This window comes from Ambystoma mexicanum, chromosome 5p (assembly GCF_040938575.1).
Source record: "Ambystoma mexicanum isolate Mex_15411 chromosome 5p, UKY_AmexF1_1, whole genome shotgun sequence".
NCBI lineage: Eukaryota > Metazoa > Chordata > Amphibia > Caudata > Ambystomatidae > Ambystoma > Ambystoma mexicanum.
In genome coordinates this window covers 214,500,371-214,519,781 of record NC_090930.1, presented here as the reverse complement: position 1 = coordinate 214,519,781, position 19,411 = coordinate 214,500,371, and the positions used below count along the sequence as shown (strand labels likewise).

Sequence of the window (19,411 nt, the reverse complement as noted above, 5' to 3'; positions counted from 1 at the left end):
AGAACCCCACTAGTGGAACTACTCTGAAAAAAGAAACAGCACAGACACCCCAACATAGGGATAAGTGAAATAATGAAAACAACGATGGAGGCGGGGGACATGCAAACTCGTAGGGACTTAATGACCACCACGCTAGGCCCATTCACCCCCATTTGTAGAAACCCGCAGTTCCCACTGGGGATGGAGCAGGGGGCATACGATTGTTGGGAGGAGGAAGGAATAACGAAAATTGGGGAAATGTTCATCAACAATGAAATTAGGTCATATGAATCCTGCCTCCCAGTCGCAGCACGCTCCACTCGGGAGAAATACAGACACAAACAACTCAAACATTGGTTGAGATCCCCGGACATAACGAAGGCAGCAACGAGAACTCTCACCCCATTCAAGAAATATGTTACAACGAGCTCAGGGGCAAAGAAATGGGTTTCTACTTTATATTCCTTTATAAATACACAGGATGAAGAAATTAAGTGGTCATATATGATTAAATGGAACAGCACTCTGGGGTGGGAACCAACAAGGAAACAATGGGAGGACCTATGGACACTAATTCCGAAAATGACCAGATCTGCTCAAACAAGAGAAATGTGGATAAAAATTGTTACACAGTGGCACTACACCCGAGAGAGACTCCACACCATGTTCCCGAAAACATCAAGCTTATGCTGGAGGGAATGCGGAGAGGTGGGAACCTGGAAACACATCTGGTGGACATGCAAAGGAATAAGGCCCTTCTGGGAAGAAGTTAAGGGAGAAATGGGCAAAATATTTCCAGATGTGGGACAATTAGGAAAGGGCGTCTGGTTGTGTGGAATAAGAGATGACATGGCAAGAAGATATAATAAATCACAATGGAGAGGTCTTATGGGTCTCCTTATAGCGGCATGGACAACAATTGCCCATAGTTGGAAAAAAAAAAACACCCCGCGGATTTTCGCATGGCTCCAAAGAGTCTGGGCCCAGATGGCGATGGAAAAAGTCACACACACAATCCAGGGAACGAGAGACAGGTTTGCAAAGGAATGGGGCGGAGTCCTGGAGTACCTCCAATCAGACTATATGGAACAGTGGTGTCCACACAACATCAAGATCTCAGATATCTTTAATGCATAATGTAATCCCTGTACTAAAGCACACGTGTCCCCAGGGAGGGAGGGGGGAGTTTAGGGGAGATGTTGAAGTTATATTACTTAATTGTTGTTATATCGAAAATAATAAAGACAATTAAAAAAAAAAGCATTATGGTACCTCTTGGGCTACCTGGGTATGTGAATGTTTGAATGTGTGAATGTTTGAAAAACTTAAATGGTTAGGTTAAGGGCTACAGAGTTAACACGTATAAAGGTATGAGAAATCTTGTTATGTTGGAGTCAATATATGATGCCTGCTCTCCTTAGCTCAGACAGCTGATTCCAAGGAGATAGAGCCAAAGAAGTTAGCTAAGGCTGCTGACTTGTGGGTTGCCAACAGGGCTACTCACAAGAATTCTGGGACAACTCAGAAGAAGGATGAGGGAAAGAAGCCAAAGAAAGATAACAAGGAGTATTGTAATGCCTCCAATCCAAAAGAGGGCCCCAAATATAACAAGAGTAAGCCAAAAGGGAAACCAAATCAGGCTAGTGTACCTTCTGGACCCAGACCAGAAGGAGGTCAGACCAAGTCCCCATTCATGAAAACCTTTGGGAAGTGTTATGTGTGTGGGGCAACTGACCATGTGAAAGGAGATCCCAGATGTAAGGGTAAACATTCAGGGGTCCACACTGTCTCCTTAGCCTTCTTCCCAGAGGAAGAAGTACCTATGGCAAGTGGAAACATTCACCTACTGGCTGATGAACCCATGAGAGTCTCAGCTAGTGTTGCTTTAGTGTCCCTGTGTTTGTGGGAACAACACAATTTAGATGTCTATAATTCCATCCCAGATAATACTAAAGAGTATTATAAAGATAGTGTTCTTGTGAATGGCCAGGAGACCCCTGCCATCAGAGACACTGGAGCCAGCATAACTGTGGTTGATGAATCATTTTTCAAGGTAGAGGATGTTGCTAAGGCACCCAAACAACTAACCAAGTTAGCTGGAGGTCCCGTACAAATGCTTCCCCAGTTACCAGCACTCATGCAGTGCAATGACATGACTGTCAAGATACCTGTTAGTGTGCAGAGTGAAGTGCCTGGGAGAGTCATCTTGGGTAATGACCTGAAACCTCTTGGAGTTGTGTCCAGTACCCCCAGGCCTTCCAGTAAAAGGAGACAGGAGCTCACTAGGCCTGCAAGGGAGAGGACCTTGAGAGGCTTCTCCAGGGGACTTGATAGAGGAAACTATCACCTCCAGTCCACAGGACTTACTAACTGCTGTTTCCAAAAAGAAAGAGGCAAAGGGGAAACCTAAGACCTCCAAGAAGAACGCAGATACTGTGCTACTAACAAGAACACCCCCACGATTGTCCAAAGTCACACCTGTGACTCCTCCACCAGCTGAGGCTGAGTGTGAGGTACAACCCTGTGTGGTTTATCCAGCTTCTGAAGAGTCAGATCTGGAAGAGGACCTTACTCTATTTGGAGATCTGGATCCTGTTGACCATCCTGAGCTGCAGTCTTTACTGGCAGAAGGTGGACCCAACAGGGCAGACTTCAGCAGAGGACAAAGAGAGTGCCCTACTCTTGAAGGTCTTCGACAACAGGCAGCTTCTCAGCTCGATGGGCAAGAGTATGGGAAGCATAGGTTGCACTGGGAAGATGGCCTCTCCTACAGTGAACCGACTGGGTCTATCCCTGGGGACTGCAAAAGATTCGTAGTGCCCCTAGAAAAAAGACTCCAGTTCCTACAGTTGGCCCATGAGATACCTTTGGCTGGTCATTTGAGTTTCAAAAAGACCAAGGATAGGCTCTCTTTATACTTCTACTGGCCTAAGATGAGTGCAGAAGTTGACAAATTCTGTAGGAGCTGTCACACTTGCCAAACCTCTGGCAAGTGTGGAGCCAAGAATGGGGCACCATTGGTGCCTCTCCCAGTGGTGGGAGTTCCTTTTGAGAGGGCGGGAATTGACATTGTTGGTCCCCTTGACCCTTTTACATCTTCAGGAAACAGGTTTATCCTGGTTGTAGTAGACCATGCTACTAGATATCCTGAGGCGATACCTATAAGAGCTGTTACAGCTCAGGCTGTGGCTAAGGCTCTACTTGCTATTTTTACCAGAGTAGGGTTTCCTAAGGAAGTGATATCCGACAGGTGATCCAATTTTATGTCCCACTACATGCAAGCCATGTGGAAAAACTGTGGTGTCACTTACAAGTTCTCTACAGCCTACCATCCACAGACAAATGGACTGGTTGAAAGGTTTAATCGTACTATGAAGAGCATGATAGGTGCTTTAGAAGAACCCCTTAAAAGAAAGCGGGACCTTCTACTGCAATGCCTTCTCTTTGCTTATAGAGAAGTACCTCAGGAGGGAGTTGGATATAGTCCCTTTGAACTTCTCTATGGCCATGCAGTCAGAGGTCCATTGGCCCTGATTAAGGAGGGGTTGGAGAGTGCTGCTTCCCCCAAGCCAGTCAGAGTGACTGACTATGTGATAGGTCTCCGGAGGAGAATGTCACACATGATGGCAGAAGCTAGTGATAACTTGAAAGCAGGCCAGGCTCTGGTCAAACATTGGCATGACCAGAAGGCCAACATGGTTGAGTTTGCTTAAGAGCAGCTTGTGCTAGTTATGGTGCCAACAAGGCAGAGGGCCTTGCAGGACAAGTGGATAGGACCCTTCAAGGTTGTGGGAAAACTTGGAGAGGTGAACTATCTGGTGGATTTAGGCAGACCTAGAGTCTTTGTTACACTTCGCCCTCGGCCGCGCCGCGTTTCCCGGGTTCTGCCTCGTTGCTCTCGTATGAGCAAGAACAATTGGGGAATTCCGGTTAAAACCAAAATAAGGGACAGGAAAGTGATCGCCCTTCATAAAGGGTTACGGCGCCGGCATGCGCCCTTCTTATCGCGCTGGCAGCTGCCATGGCAAATTTCTACATGAACTACAGTATCCAGAAAACCTGTTACGTTGTAGTTCTCGGCGTTGAGAGGGGAGCCTCATTTTCAAACGATACGCCTCTTGTTGTTATTTATCCCACAGCGGCATACAGAACGCTGCTTCTGTTTAAAGTTACCACCGGCATACTTTCCGAAGTGCTCTCCCGGTATCTTGAATTGTGAAGTCCTTGTTTTCCCGTGTACCGACCCTGCCTGCACACGGACTCCTTATTCTGAATCCCCGATTGTACTGTTTTCTGACCGCCAGTGTACCAGACCCCTTGCCTGCTTTCGGAACTCTTGGACACTGACTCTGCTGTGTTTCGTGACCGCCTGTGTACCAGACCCCTGCCTGCTTCCTGGACTCTGAGACAGTAACTACTCCGGTAAGAAAAAACTCTAATTGGAACACCATTTTCTGTGGAATTTGACTTCATTTCTAAGTGCATATTTTGAACGCTTTGCTGTGGTGCACCATCCCGAAACCAGTGCGACCCTCGTTCCGTTCGGGGATAGCTACCTTACTAACCTCCCTATTTTTTATTTTATACTTTCGTTGTTTCCCAGGACTCTTACTTCAATCCTATTTCCATCAGGGGTAAAGTATAGTTTTTCTTGGTTTTTTCCATACTGCAGAATTATACGTTAGCCATATACTAAGACCTCTCTACTTTATAGGTTACTCCTGTTCGTTTGGCTTAAGGGGAGATTAAACCAGGTACTACTAAAGGGGAATAGTCTTGGGAATAAACCAGTTTCATTATTGGCAGATTATTAACTTGTTATCCTTTCCTTTACAGCCTGGGTTTGAGACGGTCTGTTCTCCCCGCTTTTTTGATCGATCGGTCCCCTTGTCTGTACAGTTCAGCAAGTGGTCATATCGGTTTAAAGAGCTCATTCCCTCACAGAGAGGAGGCTTGGGTAGGAGGCTCCAACCCTAGCTCCTTCAAGCAACTCCCCAGCAATAGAGGTCCGGCCTGTTTACGTACTCTCCATTGCGGTGAGTAACAGTCTTTCACACCAACCGTTTGAAGGCCTATGTCTCAAGACCAGAAGTGGGAGCTTTGCTTCTAGCTTCAGCTCAAGAAGAGGAGGAGAGTGAACCTCTACCTGACCTACTCAGAGGCCAGCCTTTAGATGAGAAAATAGAAGGAGTTAATCTCTCTTCTGACATCTGAACAACAGGAGGAGTGCAAGTTCCTATTAAATCAGTTTGCCTCCCTGTTTTCACTATCACCAGGCTTTACCCCTTGGGGCCAGCATGAGATTTTCACTGGTGATTGTTTACCTGTGAAAAGTAGAGGTTACAGAATGTCAGACCATGTAAGAACCCACATAAAGGAGGAGGTCAACAAGATGCTTGATCTCGGGGTTATAGAGCCATCTACAAATCCATGGTCTAGTCTAGTTGTGCTAGTACCAAAGGCAGGATACAAGGGGTTGACATTCTGTGTGGATTATAGAGCTCTAAATGCACTTGCACAGACTGATGCCCAGACTTTACCAAGGATAGATGAACTGGTGGATAAACGTGGTGCAGCCAAGTTCCTCAGTACATTTGACCTTACTTCAGGCTATTGGCAAATAGCCGTGACAGACCATGTCAAGGCGAAAACTGCATTTTCGACCCCAGCAGGCCTCTACCAGTTTAAGGTTATGCCTTTTGGATTAAAGAATGCACCTGCTACATTCCAAAGGATGGTTAATCAAGTTCTGAATGGGATTTAGGACTTCTGCATGGCATACTTGGATGACATTGCAGTGTTCAGCCCTACTTGGAAAGAACATATTGACCACTTAGGATATGTAATGCAGGCTCTTCAGCAGGCCCATCTGACCATAAAGGCATGTAAATGTCAAATTGGTCAGAGCAAAGTGGTATACTTTCGTCATGAGGTAGGAGGAGGAGAAATAAGGCCATTGCCTAGCAAAGTACACACTGTACAATCCTACTACTCAAACTCAGGTGAGAGCCTTCCTATTTCGCACTGGGTAGTACAGGAATTTCATAGAAAACTATGGAACCATAGCTACTCCCTTGAATGGGTATCCCTACAAAATATCCCCACCAAAAATATCACCGTACATATGGCTGTTTATCTCACTATAGGCAATGTTTTTGGTTGGGATAATTTGTGGGAGCGGGGGGTGCAGGGGTATCTCCCGCACATTTTACAATAATGAGGGGTTTGCGGGGGTGTCCCTTGCAGGGTCCATGGGTCAATATCGCTGCAAAAATATGGCGATATTTTTTAATCGCAATATTATTGCAGCCTTTGAAAACTTGAAGAAAGCCCTTTGTCAGGCTCCAATCCTAAGAGCTCCTGATTATCGCCAACCCTTCATTGTGCAGACAGATGCCTCCAATACAGGTATAGGTGCAGTACTTAGTCAACTGGATGAGAAAGGTAGGGAGCACCCCATTTGCTTCATCAGCAGGAAACTGAAGGAACCAGAAACAAGGTGGGCAACCATTGAGGGCAACCATTGAGCATGAGTGCTTCGCTATTGTGTGGTCTCTGAAGAGGTTTAGACCATAATTGTATGGATCTACTTTTTTGATTCAGACAGACCACCAACCCTTGAGATGGCTAATACAAATGAAAGTGGGGGAACCCAAAACTACTAAAATGGTCAATCTGCCTGCAAGGGTTTGATTTCACCATTGAGCACAGATCAGGATGTCACCACCAAAATGCTGATGGTCTCGCTAGGATGTTTGTAACCGACTAGAGTGAAGAGATTCATCCAGGAGTGGATTAAATCCTCCTGTCCCTTAGTCTGGCGGGGCGAGTGTTAGGGAGAATTCTCCAGAATGGCTAATTTCTCTTACCTGTTGAGTCCCTCAGCAGCTTTGCTGGATTTCTAGGATTTAGTTTTTTTACCTGGTAAGAGTGTGAGCCCTTTTCCCCACTCTTACATGTGTTTTGCTGTGTGTTGTACATGTTTGTGCTCATGGACTATGGGGTCTCACCCACTCCATAGGCATCATCTTATTACTGTGTGTCACACAGCACCTTTAGTTCAGTACACTCAATTTTCTGGGACTGACTACTGTCTCCTAGAGCATGTAAAGTTGTCATTGACTTTACTAGTCTTTTTAAATCTACCGACCCAGTACAACCTATCTTGCAATAGAGTGCTGGAAGGGTTAATAGTTATCCCTTTTTGTCTGATTCTCATGGAACATTATCTATATATCTATGACAAAAGCCTCAGTACAGCTAGAGGCTATGGTTGTAGCCTCAAACTCTAATCCGCTGGACCCCTTTTATTTTTATTTGGTTCTGGTCGGTTTTATTTGCCATTTCTTTCTGTAAAGGTCTTTCTCGTGTTTTACTCTGCTCACCAAACCAGGTTTGGCTCCTTTGTTCGCCGTCCTTTGGTGGGCTTCTGCACAGAATCCCTCCTTAGGCGCCTGAGTGTCTGGGTGGACAGGATGTGAGGGAGGGGTTTGAGGCCCCCTGCACAGGGTCTCCACTCTAGTTTGATTGGCTAGGTGGCTGTCCTGCTAGGAAAGCCACCCTGTTGTGTGATTGACAGCAAGGCTGTGTGAATAGGGTAAAACTGCTTAAAAGCAGGTCTCTGGGACTTAGAAGGCAGAGTCACCACTGAAACGAGAGAACCAACGAGGAGCTGACGGAAGAGGACTGCTGCAACTACTGGACATCCCGGTGAAGCCCTGCTGCAGGTCCGATTCGTCCAAAACTCCGACGACAGAGAAGATCTGCAAGGAATCGTCTTCTCGTCTTCCCTTGAGCTTGGTGGGACCAACCAGCTCGCTAAACACCAAACGCCGGCCTTCCTCTCCTGGTCGAATTTGCTGTGCATCGCTGCAGTGAACCGGATAGCCAGGAGGAACGGAACCTGTTTGGGTTTTAAAGAGCGCACATTTATGTTCATGTCTGGAAGTATCTTGATGGCGCTCGCTAACAACGTGTATGTGACTACTTCTTTCCACGTTGTTTAATTGGGCAATCTGACGTTTTGCCCTTTGTACCCCCCCCACCTCCCACTACCCATGTCTGCTACCACTGTTACCCAGGCACGCTGGCTGTAAGCCTTGTGTTTACCCCTATGTACAGCGCTCTGCTGTTTTCCATCTGGGTTTGTACTTTATACATCCAATGCATACACATGTACTCATTTATGAAAAACCAGCAAACACACGTGGGCACGAGCCCCGGGAAGAAAGGCATACATTTTATAAAGTTCATATAAAGATCCGGTTATTTGTGTTTTCAGATCTGACATAAACAAGAAGTCTGTGATAGAATGTCATGGCCTCGTCCACTGTGACATCGCGTAGGCGTCCAGCGGCTTGATCTGACATACAAATATATAGGTTTCAGGAAATGTCACCAATCGCCAGCTGTGGGGCTCTGTCATTACAGTCGCAGAAAGAAGTGAAATGGCCATCACAAGACATTTTGTGGGTAGTGGATGAATGCAGTGCTGTGATGCGCTGCTGGTTTACTGAGAACATGCAACTCTTTTATGGGAACACAAAGGGACATATTACAGAAACTCTGCACTTCTGCACGTGCATTTAGAAGTAGGATAACATTTGCACGAGTTCAAAAAACATTTTATTTCAATAAATGTTTACCAGGGCAAACAGCTACGACTAGGAAAAACATTTCCCGGATGCAAAAAACAGCATGAATAGAATGTACTCGTTGCAGTGTGGCACGTGTTGCTATAGTACCGATTGCACTAGCACAAGGTTTTTGTGCATCGAAGTGCACAGAACCGTTCTTTTTAATATTTGTATAATAATTTGTTTCCATTTTGGGAGTTGCCACCGAGCCCTAAACCTGTCGGTGACCTTAGAGACAGAGAGGACGTTCAGTTTATTGAATCCATATAGCAGTGAAGGTGAAATGCAAAAGAGTGCAGGGTCTTCTATAATTCACCACCGAGTTCACATGTCCAATGCACAGTAGTCATAATGCTAATAACAGAGATAAAAACAGCAGTAAAGGTAGTAGTTGTAGGATTAACAGTAGTAGTAACACCTAGATAATTTACTGGCAATCCACATTATTCCTCGGCCTACTCTTCCTTGTTACAGTACTTACTTTTGAGGGCCCGGCCAACTCACATGAACACTTTTCTAACTTTAATTGCTCCACCCCACCCAGGAGGTATATTGCCTCCTTAACCCATTACCCCTCAGACAACCACCTCCAACCGAGGATTTTGGGCCCTAACATCACCCAGAGAGCGGGGGAGGTGGGTATCATGCACTGTGAAGAGGAAGAGAAGGACAAGCAGTAATGAAAATTACTGATAAGGAATCTAGACATTACCTCCACGCCACTCTTCTTAGTCCCAGTACTTACTTTTGAGGAACAATATTTTAAACTGATTTTAATTGTATAGCTGTGATTAGTGGATTTCGCAGTGGGGTAATGGCACACTGTGTCATACACTGCTTCAGTGGCACAAATATATGGCTACTCCATGGGCCTCATTATAATTTGGAAGGTGCATTAAAAATGCAGCAGCAATTCAGTTATGTATCTACCGTACAGTGCATTGCTGTACAGTCCAACTACTAGTTTGGCAGAGAGGTGGAGGATTCTCCTCCAGCTAATAGCTGGAGTTAAATCCGCCACCTTTCCCCCAGCAAACGTCAATTTCAGTGGAATTCCGGCAGTAATTCTGCCGAAATCCCCCATGGAGCCCTATGGACTCCAATTAATGGGGACTAACACCACCTACCACCACTTGCAATCCGCTGGACCAAGTGGCGGGAAAAATAATTCCCTTGGGCGGTATCTACGTGGATTTACAGCCAAGATACCACCAAACTTGTAATGAGGCCGATGTCCAATGTTTTGGCCGCAAACACTGCTGAAGGACTTTCTAAAAGATTTCTAGCTATTTAATGGTCTTTTATACTATTGGCAAACTGGCTTCGGAGGTATTGGATTATTTGATGTACTCCCCGTACAGAACTGTCTTTAAACCCTATGTTTTTTTTTTATTTAATTTCTACCAAATATTGAGCTGGTAAATTCACCATTTTTACATCTTTGTTTTTAAAACATGTTTTGGCAGTTCAAAGCCAGCGTGTTTTTTCAAGTTAGCTTGTTATGCTTGCTTCATCAATTGTAGGCAAAATATTTATGCCTAACCAGTTTCAGAAATCACCAGAAGGTCAGTGACAGTACTACAATCCAGTACCTACTTGAGGCCCTGCCTCCACTCACAGGAACCTTTTTCTAACTTCAATTTTACTCCACACCACTCAGGAGCCATAATACCTCCTTAACCCATTACCCTTTAGATAACCACTTCCAACCAAGGATCATGGGTTCCACTATCTGCCATGGGGTGGGAGAGGTGGGTCGTGTGTACCGAAGACAAGGAAGAGTAAGACTAGAAGTATTGAGGACTGTTGATAAGCAATCTAGGCTCATCCGTCTTCCTCGTCCCAGTATTTACTTTGAACAATACCAGATCTGAAGATGATAGGGCCTATGAAACACCCTGCAATACACATGTATGCTATAACACCCCCATCACCAACTTTATTAAAGGATCACTGGCCACACTTCCTTCAGTGTGTCCCAGCACCCAGAATACTGGTACCAAAAGTGCAGGCTTCTTGACTGGCCGTATTCAACCTGTAATGTCCAATAAATGCGTTAGGCACAGCCCAGGCAGACACCTTATAAATGTCCCGGGGGAGACTACCTGCACATCCACCAAGGAAAGTGGCATGCTTCTGGTCGACCATCCTTGAGTCCCTCAAGGCAGCGGTCTCCTTCCCCCCATAAGCCATGCACAGGAGTGTTTGAATCCATTGACTAATGGAAACCACCAAGGCTTTCTTTCCTACTCCCGACGCCTCATAAAAAAACAAACAAATAGTCCACTTTGCAAACAACAGCAGTGCACGCAATATGAGCTAGCTCTGCCCTGGGGACATCCAAGGCATGCCACCTCTCCTCCTCCAGCGAAGATGGGTTTGGATAGAACACAGGAAGCACAATGTTCTGACACCTGTGGAACTTTGAAGCCGCTTTTCGTAGAAACCCAGGATCACAGCGCAGCACCAGCTCATCGCAGAGCACTCACAGAAACTGCTCCTTTCAGAGCAGAGCTCCAATCAATCCAATTGCAACTAGAAACACAGTTTTGAGTGTCAATAGTTTTGAAGCAATGTCCTCCACCAGCTCAAAATGAAAATCATGAAGAAACTTCAGCACCGGTGGAAGACCCAAATGGGAAGTCCCTGAATACTTAACATGCCTGGAAAGGGCAAAGCTCTTAAATATGTGCCCCACTAGAGCAGCACTTTCCATTCATGAAACTCTTTCACTGCTTCCCATTGCACCCTCACGGTAGACACTGCAATGTCCTTCTCAAATCCAAACAACAAGAATTGTAGTATATCCAACATGCCATAGGATGTGGCCTGCACCCCATTCCTCACACACCGGAGACAAAAGGGATCCAACCCCCATTTCCATTGTAGCACTTGAGCGTCACAGGTCACCTACAAGCTGCAGAGATTAGGCCACCTGCAGAGTAATATCTAGCACCTGCTAGCCCCTCCTCTCAATCTCCATACCAACCATCTCAACAGAGACAGTCGCTCACTGCCCCTCTATGATCTCAAAGGGGTCGGGCACCATGGTAGCACCCACACCAGAGCCACCGCCAGATTCATCAGCTGAGAAAACCACAATCAACAATAGGGCACAACCAGGATACGCTCCACCTTGCACTCCTGAAGCCTACCCAACAGCCCCGAAATCAAGGCGATTGGGGGATATGCATGTTGGAGCTCCCTTGTCAACTCCAAGGACATGGTGTCTACTCTCCAGGCCCTCTTGCTCAAAACCTGGGCCAAAACAAAAGGAGCTGTGCATTCCCTGTAGAGGAAAGAGGTTCAGACTGGAAACCCAAAACATGTTCCATTCTTCTGGAACACTGACAGGTTCAATGACATCTCCTGGGAGGAAGGGAACACTCGACTGAGCCGGTCTGCAGTGGCATTGTCCACTCCCTTTATGTGCACTGCTCTCAGGGATTCGAAGTTAGTCTATGGTCACATCACCAGACCTCTGGCTAGGTCCCCAAAAGTCAGAGACCAAGAGCCCCTGCCGATTCACCTATGCAACTGTGATGTATTGTCCAATTGCACCAACACAGACCTGCCCTGCCATTTTTTCAGGGGTAAAAATGGGGCTCTGACACTCTCCACCAGCTCCTTCTAATTGGAGGAGTGCTATTTCCCTGCCTGAGTCCACAGCTCTGAGTGAGTGAGACGCCCCAGAGTAGCGCCCCATCTCACCCCACTGGCGTCTATGGTAAGTGTGATCGGTACTGACTGCACCAGAGGTGTGGGGTGCATTTAAAGGCCCTAGACAGAAGCTCCTCTCACTTGAACAGCCCTTTAAACACTGCCACCAAAAATAGCGTTGCTGTGCTTTTATTACATCTGAATGGCAAGAAGTTCTACACTGCAACCAAAAACGGCCCTGCTCTGCTTGATTTCCTTTAAATGATACAATGTTCTACATTGCAACCAAACAACGGCCTTGCTTTACTTTCCTTGCACCTGAATGACAAGAAGTTATACACTGCAACCAAAAACAGCCCTGCTTTACTGTTATTTCATACAAGGGGCAAGAATGTCAACAGTACAAAGAAAAACAGCTTTTGTTTTCCCTTTCACATGAACAGCACCCCTTTAAACACTGCAAACGAAAAATGGCTTGGAGTTTTCTTTGTATTCATGTAAAATTAAAGAACCATGGGAAAAGGGGGCATACCCCTCATTATCAATGGACCAACAGCAAATACCATGGGAAAAGGGGGCATACCCCTCATTATCAATGGACCAACAGCAAATGCAAACTTGCTCAAAAAGAAGAAATCAGAGAATCCTGCGACCTGCAAGACAGGATTTTAAACATTAGAAGCAAAAAGTGTGGAAAGATAAACAACTTTAAAAGCCACAGTGGAAAGATAGCATTGCTCACACAGAAATGTCAGGGAAATATGATGTGCGGGTTGCCCAAAGCGAATGCAGATTATGTTCCAACCCACAAAACTCCAGTCACCTTTGAATAGACCCTTACTACAGGAATAACCAGTTCTAGAATGAAGGCAGGAAATCATGATGACAAAGCCCCACTCCCACTGGATATCACACATATCCTATAACTATCCCGCAATAAAATGTGATGCTGGAGAGGGTGTCATAATTCCTTGCTCTGCAGACATGAAGGCAGGAGCCCAAAGATTTCAAAGGAGGCAAAGTGTGGCTACAGCTTGACCTGGAGGTGTGAGATCCTTGTTGCACCCCCTTAAAAAGAATCCACACCATTTCAAAGAGACTCCTAAAAAAAATCTCTGGTTACAGGCTGAGCCCAGGGAGACAGATGGCTGTGGAGGGAGAAAGCGGCCCTCCCCCAGGTTGATCAAGACACTCCCAAGTTACATTAAAAGACTGATTTCATTTTAGGCCTTTTCCCAGCAATCAGAATAAGAATCAATTTTGTTTTATGCTATTTTTTCATAGAATTTCCAGGTGGTTTTAAAGAGACTAATTGCAATTCCCTTAGGACATTGGGGACTGAAATGGCCATTTAAGATGAGTGTCTGGCTCATCTGAAAGGGTGACAAATATGACAGTTAATGAAAACATGGAAGATGAAATTAGGAACATGCTGTATCATTTGCAGAGTCATAACTGTTAAACATTTTACGAAAATGACAAAAATGTGCCAAAGGGCCTGCTACCTCTTACAGCGTTGACGAGCGGCTTACCTAATTCCCTATGAGCAACTGAAACCACATATCTATTTCATATGGCCGGGACTAGTATAAGTATGAAGTAATGAGGCATAACTAGGTTTTGCCAAAAGTGGTAATGAGAACAAAGGAATTGTAATAATTGCAAACAGACAGATGGTGCTCTTTTCCCTTGAACCAATCATGCTAGGGGGCGGAAAGAGGAATGGTAAACTGTCCTATCCGAGCGGCAGGGATAATTACAGGGTACTCCCCCTAAACTGCAAAGTTAGTGATGTCATTTGTGATATATAAAGGGGGCTGTAATAAGTCAGAGAGACAGACACACCAAAATCCAGGGAGACAGGCGAAGGAGGATGGAGAGAAGGCGCCTGAACCTTACCATCTTTGAGAGTGCAGTGACCAGACCCCATGCCTTAGCTGTCCAGAGGGTCCTGAGATCCAGCTGGCTTTCCTGAATCACAAACCAAAGCTTACTTTGTAAGTAGCGTAATGCCCAGCCCGAAATTGCATGAGCCCTTCATTTTTGTAGCATTGCATCCAATATTGTATTTCCCTCATTGAAAATCCCATTGAAAACCCTATTGAAAACACCATTGAAACCCCCACTGACACCTCTATTGAAACCCCCATTGAAACCCCCATTAAAAATCCCATTGAAACCCCCAAAAATGCTGGTGTAATTCAGTCACCTCCCAATAGAAGAATCTACTATTAGCCTGTGTATGTTAGCTGTTAGTTGTCTGTGTAAATCCTTAGTATTTTTCTTAAGTAAATCAATTAATTTCCCTATTTGAAATTCACGGTGCAAGATTGTTGCCATTCGAAACCAACCATCCTGTCCCGTCCCTGATGGTGTCTTTAATTATTATAGTCATTAAAGTGTTGCCTCATAAGAATTAGTCTCCTTGCAACTGAAAACCAAATTTGTCCGTGTATTGTGTGCATTACTCAACAAATTCCTATTTGCATCTGTCCTATCAAACCCAAACTGTGGTTCCCATTGTGAGCAATCAATTTTTGTCTAGAAGTCTACCTGTTATGTGCCTCTTTCCTTGTCATTGAAAACCAATGTTCCTATTGTAAGCTAAACCCCTTTACTGAGCTGCCTGTCATTGGAAACCCAGTGTAAATGAATTTCCATTTGCCACTGTATTTTTCCCTCTTGCATTTGCTTCCTCCCAAAACCGTTCTGCCTTCCATTCAAAGGAATCAAGTTTAATTGATGTTTGGGGGTGAGTGTTGCAGGGGGGAGTGCTAAAACTGTGGTGCTGTCACTTTCAACATGATGGTATTTTCCTGTTTTGTCATTAAAACAAAAGCGAGTGTAAAAGTCCATTTCAACATGATTGTATTTTCCTGTTTGTCATAACAAAAGTGAGTGTAACAGCCCATTTCCACTTGGTCGCTCTAGATAGGATATTGCATTTGTGTTGCCACAATTGTGGTGGCCGCTGCATGTTGACTATTTTCCTTTTTCAGTAAATAATGAATTAATAAATATCTTATTGATACACGCCGGCCTGGTTCCTAGTCCATTGTGACACGGGGTGTTTGTGGAGGTTGGGTGTGAGACGGGTTGGAAGCCTACTCAAAGGAACCCTTGGTATATTCAAAATAAAAAGTATTTTATTGTGCGCCACATCCATTATAGGGGAAGGAGTTCCCTAAATGGCAAGTGCCGTGTAACTAAACTGTGACAGAGGAACCCTACCCATTGCATGTCCACCTCCAACCACTAGACACAATCTGTCCTTCAGGGCTCAAGACATCAGCAGTGCCTCAAAATCCTGTGTTGCTGGAGATGTGCCACCAGAGGCCTCAAGTACAACTGTGCCCATGGTACCACAAACACATGGGATGCAATATGACCCAGAGCCCCGATCAATACCTTGGGTGGGTACCACTTACATCCTGTACAACAGCAACAGCAACCCCTGCAGACAAGTTGGACGATTCAACGGGAGCAGCACTCAACCCAGGTCCACCCAGAACTGAGCCCCAATAAATGGCAAATCCTTAGAGAGCTCCAGATGTGGACTGTCCTTGATTGATCAAGAACCCCAGAACAGTCAGATGGTAACACGTGATCTGCACCCCTTCCTCCATAGCAACCTTGAGGGAGCCTTCGCCAGCCAGTTGCCCAATAAGGGGAATACCTGTATTCCCTCTAGATGTAGGGAGGCCACTTACTGGAGCCAGATCCTTAGTAATCACACTCAGGGATGATCATAGGCCACACGTGAGAGCCCTGAACTGAAAATTATGTCTCTGATGGCTAACGTCAAGTACTGCTGATATGCCACATGGAAATGTGGAAGTATGCACCCTGCAGATCAATGGATGCCAATAAGACCCCCCTAATAACCAGAGGGATGATGTTTTGCAGAGTCTCCATCTTTAACAGGAGCTTGGCCAGAAACCCTTTGAGCCTCCTCAAATCTCAAACCTAGCAGAACATCCCTGGACCCATTGAAACCAGAAACATGTAAAAATAGAAACCTTTCCACCTGCAATACTGCATACCCTCCTTAGGGTATTCTTGTCCAACAACTCCTGGATCCCCTCCTGCAAAACCAGCATCTTTGGTGTGTGCTGCGGCCACTTAGACAGCACAGACCCAGACTGCAGAGGATGTGCCGCAAAGTCTATCGTGTACCCCAGTCTCACCAGCTAATTTGCCTACACATTGCACAACCACCTCTTCCACATGTTGCAGAAATGCAGCCGACGACCCCCAACAAGCCACTGCTGACCATCAGGACTTTTTCCCTTCATGATGAGGATGGAACATGGAGATTTCGGGCTGCACCTTATCCTTTCTCGGAAGCCTCTATGAGATTGAAAAAAAGATTGAAAAAAAGACTCTGGCTTGCCAGTTTTGAGGAATCCAGACCATTGAGAATTAAACGCATTGGTCTTGTGTCTACATTTATCCGCATGCTTGTCTGCTTTAAAGCGTTGTGCACATGCTTCTCGACCCGATCCACAAACAACTTGAGCCATCACCAGCACCCCATGAAGTGTGAGGTCCAATAAGAACAGCACCGGGAACTGCCTATTTTCCAAAATGGGTGCACAATCAGTCCCAACTATTATTGCAGAATCCAGGCCCAAGACAGTCCTGGCAGCATACAAAACATAAGGAACAGTTCTTAAAGCAAGATGTGCCTCCACAAATGACTTCCTGAAAGCAGCATCATTCTTTTTATTGATGGGATCACACACAGCCACCTCCTCTGCTGCCATAGAGTAACAGTCAACATGCTTGCAAAAGTGGGATCAATCTCTAACGCCTCCAACTCAGAGACTTCATCCCCCTTCAAACCGGGGCAAGGAAATCTGCTCTGGGTCATTGTTTATGTCCAGAATCAGTGGTAAGCCCACAATTGTGTGACTTTGTATATTGACTAACTCGAGAGTCAACCCATTCCCCAGCAATCTCCAGAGAGGGGAACCCCATTCAATCCTTAATCTATACCCACATGGTCCATAGCACCTATTTGTCTGGATTTTTGCCTCTGGGACCCCCATCTCCCTCTGAGTCTTCCACCTCACTGAACAACCAAGAACCTGAGGAGGGTGATGACTGCGACAAGGAGGAGGAAGGCAGAGCCACTCTCTTGGACCTCTTCGGATGATAGTGCACTTCTTTCAAATTTTGAGGACAATATTTCTCATCCGCTAATCAGACGCATGTCAATTTTTTATGTGCCACCTCCTCTTCTTCTGCCCCTGGACCAGAGAGGGCACAGAGGACTCCAAACCCACCCCAGACACCACCTCCACATGCTTGGATTTGCAAGTATGATTTATTCCAGCCAAAGCCATGAATCCAAGGAAAAGGTAATAACCACCCAACAGAGCAGCAGCAGGACGCACCAACACCTCTCAGTTCAGCCACAAACTTCCAGGCACACAGGAGTTCCTTAAGAACATGCCCAGCCCCAACACCGAACAAAAGTTGTATTAAGACACAACGGCAGTCTGCAAGCCGCCCTGCACCCACACCTGTTAATCAGTAGTGCTTGGGTTCAGTTCAGTTCATGGGTTCAGTTCCCTCTGGAACATCGGGCACATTGCTGCATCTCTGCCAATCAGCAGCGCTCTGGCCCTATTGGGACACAGCCACACCTGAGCTTATTGTATACTTACTGGGTGGGCATAAGTTGGCACTTTCGCCTGCCACACAGGCCATCCATAATGACTGTAGGCACCCCGCTCAGTCCAGAACATAAATATAAAGAGAACAACATTACTGACACCTGGTGGACCCCCAATGGCGGCCTGGTAACCCTCACCTGTGCCTAGGAGCGGGATGACTTTCCATTTTAGGCAGCAGCATGTGGTTCCACGCTCCATACCCAACACAGACACTGAATGAGGAATGTCATTTTCAGCCTGACCACCTTGCCCAGCAGGAGACTTGCTCTCCCCTCCTCTAGCCCACATGCAGGAGTGGAGGACCCACAGCTAATAGCAAATGTTATCCCTCAGAGCACGCAGCGAGACGAAAAAGGGCTGTGTTCGGAGGACAGAAAAAAATGTATTTAGAGATAATGGGTTAATGAGATAACATACCTCATGGGAGGGGTGAAATAATCAAATTTAGAAATGTGTTCCTGTGAGTGGAGTGGGGCGCCAAAAGTACGTTCTGGTAGTAGCCCTGTCACTGACTGCCAGTGAATTTTTAAAGTGGTTGGTGAACATAATTTGCTGAATTTGATGATTCGAGCATAACAAGCACGCTCGAAGACACACACTGGTTTTGAACCCCCGTAGTATTTTTTTAAAACAAATGTGTTGTGCATTTAGAAGCTCAATATTTAGTAGAAACTAATTAAAAAGAAAACATAGGATTTACAGACAGTTCTGTAAGGGGAACACATCAAACAATCCAAAATGTCAGAAGTCAGCTTCCAACGGTAATAAAGAACATTTCCCTATCGCTTCTCGGCCTTTAGGCTAAGATCAAGTGTAGTATTTGTGCTTATCAGTTTAATAAAAGAACATTTCCCTGTAACCAATCACTTACTAGTCCTTCACAAATTTTGGCGGCTGAAAAACTGGACGTAGAGTAGACAGATATTTATGCCACTAAAGCAGTGTATGATGCAGGGGCCGCTAACACACTGTAAAATATCGAATACACCCGTTTTAAACATCGTGCCATTCGATAAATAAAACTCCATGTTGTTGTATTAATTAGTAATATCCAATTGGAAATGGGCAGAATATTAGTACAATCAAACATTGTAAGGGTTTTTCCACCGCAAGGCGGGTAACTCAATATGCCAAAACTCAGCTCAACATGCCAGGATGCCCTTTTAAACATGCAAGATGAAAGCAGGGGAGCAGGGCTGGGCAATTCGATGAGACAGCTGTGCTTGATCCTGGTTTTGAACAGTCTACCGATGGAATGGCTTTGGTTTCTGGGGAGGGCACTCAAGTACAGCGGGGCAAGTAAAAAGAAGCAGGTGCAGGGCGTGGGGGATATACAGGGTGTTGGGAGAAGAGGAGTGCACAGTCCGGATGGTGAGTACAGTGATATGCAGTGATTGAAGCAGTGGTGTCGCTAGGGGGGATCTGGGAGGGGCAGGACCCCCCTGTGAAACCCTG

At 45.6% G+C, this 19,411-nt stretch overlaps 1 pseudogene; it reads left to right on the top strand.

Annotated features, from left to right (window-relative positions):
* Window positions 1-18,737: 18,737 nt before the first annotated feature.
* Window positions 18,738-18,903, top strand: LOC138481837 (U2 spliceosomal RNA; annotated as a pseudogene).
* The last annotated feature ends 508 nt before the right edge of the window (window positions 18,904-19,411 follow it).